At 38.7% G+C, this 2,558-nt stretch overlaps 1 long non-coding RNA gene across 1 annotated transcript; it reads left to right on the top strand.

The window, feature by feature from the left end:
* The first annotated feature begins 1,288 nt into the window (after positions 1-1,288).
* On the top strand, positions 1,289-1,649 carry LOC117061440. Its single transcript, XR_004428093.1, has 3 exons — positions 1,289-1,318; positions 1,419-1,483; positions 1,597-1,649. It is a non-coding gene; the product is annotated as an uncharacterized LOC117061440 (long non-coding RNA).
* The last annotated feature ends 909 nt before the right edge of the window (positions 1,650-2,558 follow it).

Genomic DNA, 2,558 nt, shown 5'->3' with positions numbered 1-2,558 from the left:
GTGGTATAAATAAAAGCCAGGATCATGTATCTTTTTGATCCAAAAATCAGAGAATAATGCCATCTCTTTTGCTACTAAGTTTGGAGCATTCCACAATTTTAAACCATTCTGCAGCTTTAAACTAGCCAAGGGTGGTTGTTTTGTTTTTGTTTTGTTTTTTGCCTTCTGAACACTTGTCTGAAGCTCAGTCAACAATTGAAAGTCCACCCATATCACAAACTGAGTGACCGCAACTCACTATTACATGCCTCATCTTTCCATGCTCCACATTTACTTAGGAATCTACCGTATGGGCAGTATCTAAGATTGAAAAGAAATGCATCATTACAATGTGATTACAAAATAGCGGCTAACCAACATACACAATCTTTATTAAGACAAGGATATACATCACACACTCTTCTTGTAGCTCAAAGGAGAGCAGAAACAAAAAATAGGGATGACCTCCTTTCTATAAAAATTTCAGACAAACCTAAAGAAGATTGCATATGTTCAGCACTGCAATTTACACCTTACACACCCACCATCAAGAAGCTAATCTATAAACATTGGCACCTTTTATCAAACATCCCAGGATGCCAAAAACCTCCATTGTTTGGACTAAAAAACACCAAATCACTTCGGGATTACGTGGTCAAATCGGATTTATTCACATTCCTGGTAGAAACAATTAAGGGACACTATAAGTGTGGCAACTGCAGTGTCTGCAAATATGTACTCCAGGTTAAGGAATTCGTGAATGTACAGACTGGTTTCAAGTTTTGGATTGAACATTTCAGTAACTGCAACACTAAGAACAGTGTGTATGCATGGATATGCCCATGCCAAAAGATATACATAGGCAAGAGCACCAGACCAATAAAATTACAGATAAATGAACATCGTTAACGGATTCGTAACAGAATATTGGAAGCTCCACTGGTGGAACATTATATACAACACAAGCATCAAGAAGATGATTTTACCTTCTTTATCATTTGGAAACCTAGAACAGACTTATACAATCGGAAGGACATTGATAGACTACTCTTACAACAGGAAGCCCGGTACATACACTTATTTGAGATGATGTCCCCTAAGGGCCTGAATGGCTATCAGGACTATACTTCCTTTCTTTAAGAAATCTAATTATTAAGTAATCCTCTGGACTTTAGAACTCTCTGCCAATTGAGAATTGAATTTCAAATTTATGCCTTTAAGGAGATTAAGACACCAATTTTCTCCTCCTTCCACCTCCCCCCTGAAGAACATATATAAGACAATAAGCCTACTTCCAAACTGAAAATGCATAGAGACACGTTGATCGCTTCATACGTAGGTGAGGAAACACACAATTATATGAAGTTTTACAATTCATAATTAATAATGTTAACTTTGACTTAAAACATATAATCATTGCTGGCACTTATTATTTCCAGACGCTACATTTGAAAAACATAGAACCACTTGGTACTTTACTAACTAACACGAACTCACACATTAGGTAAGGAACCAAATGCCACATAATTCTGTAAATTTATAATTTATGATCATTTAGAATTTTGATGCATTGCTATAGAATGTTGATATATTTGTATGCATTATTGATATTCCCAGCTGACAAAGGCGTTCATACTGAAACAGGGCTCTGTCCTGGGTTCTTTCTTTGAATCGACTCTCGACTCCGGCTCCACATACAAAATGACTTTTTGAATACTTTTGGATACGGACTTATACATCATTTGTTGTTGAGTCAAACCTCTTATGTTCTACATTGTAACAAATTATACGTATGTGACTTTAAAGCTGTTTTTCTGTTAGAATTTACAAGCCTGTAACTCTTACCAGAATATATACCTTTATTTGACTGCAACTCATGAGTAGGATTTATTCTTAGTATTGAAATTTCTGGCCAGAGTTCTTGGTGTGTGTGTGTTTTTGGTGAAGCTCAGTCTGAGCACTGATCAGCTGCCATATACACATGCAAATATGCAGTGGTCTCTCTCCCCAGAGGAATTATGGGAACTATATTTTGCATGTACTCCATAACAAATAATCATGGGAGACACTGAATTTTAACTCGTGACATGACTGTTGGAGGTGGGTGTGGGGACTAAAGAAATAAGAACCTGTATGCTGAATGTGCTTATTACATGGAGGTGTTTATTTCAGAGTTGCATCCACATGCATACTGGTGTTCTTCCTTCCATAAATCCCTTTACCCTTGTCTACCTCCTGGAGGTCCTGATGTGGACCAATTTATCATTGGCTGCTCTAGAGCATTTTAGAATCCTGATCTGGATCATGAAATGGATCTGGCATAGACACGACACTTTGGGCTTTGCCTCATTCTGCATGGGTAAGGTAAAGGTAAAGGGACCCCTGACCATTAGGTCAGTCATGGACAACTCTGGGATTGCGGCGCTCATCTTGCTTTACTGGCCAAGGGAGCCGGCATACAGCTTCCAGGTCATGTGGGCAGCATGACTAAGCCGCTTCTGGCGAACCACCATGCAGCTATTTATCCTCTTGCACTTTGACGTGCTTTCGAACTGCTAGGTGGGCAGGAGCAGGGACCG

The sequence above is a fragment of the Lacerta agilis genome, chromosome 1 (genome assembly GCF_009819535.1).
Source record: "Lacerta agilis isolate rLacAgi1 chromosome 1, rLacAgi1.pri, whole genome shotgun sequence".
Classification (NCBI taxonomy): domain Eukaryota; kingdom Metazoa; phylum Chordata; class Lepidosauria; order Squamata; family Lacertidae; genus Lacerta; species Lacerta agilis.
This window is presented reverse-complemented; position numbering and strand designations above follow the sequence as displayed.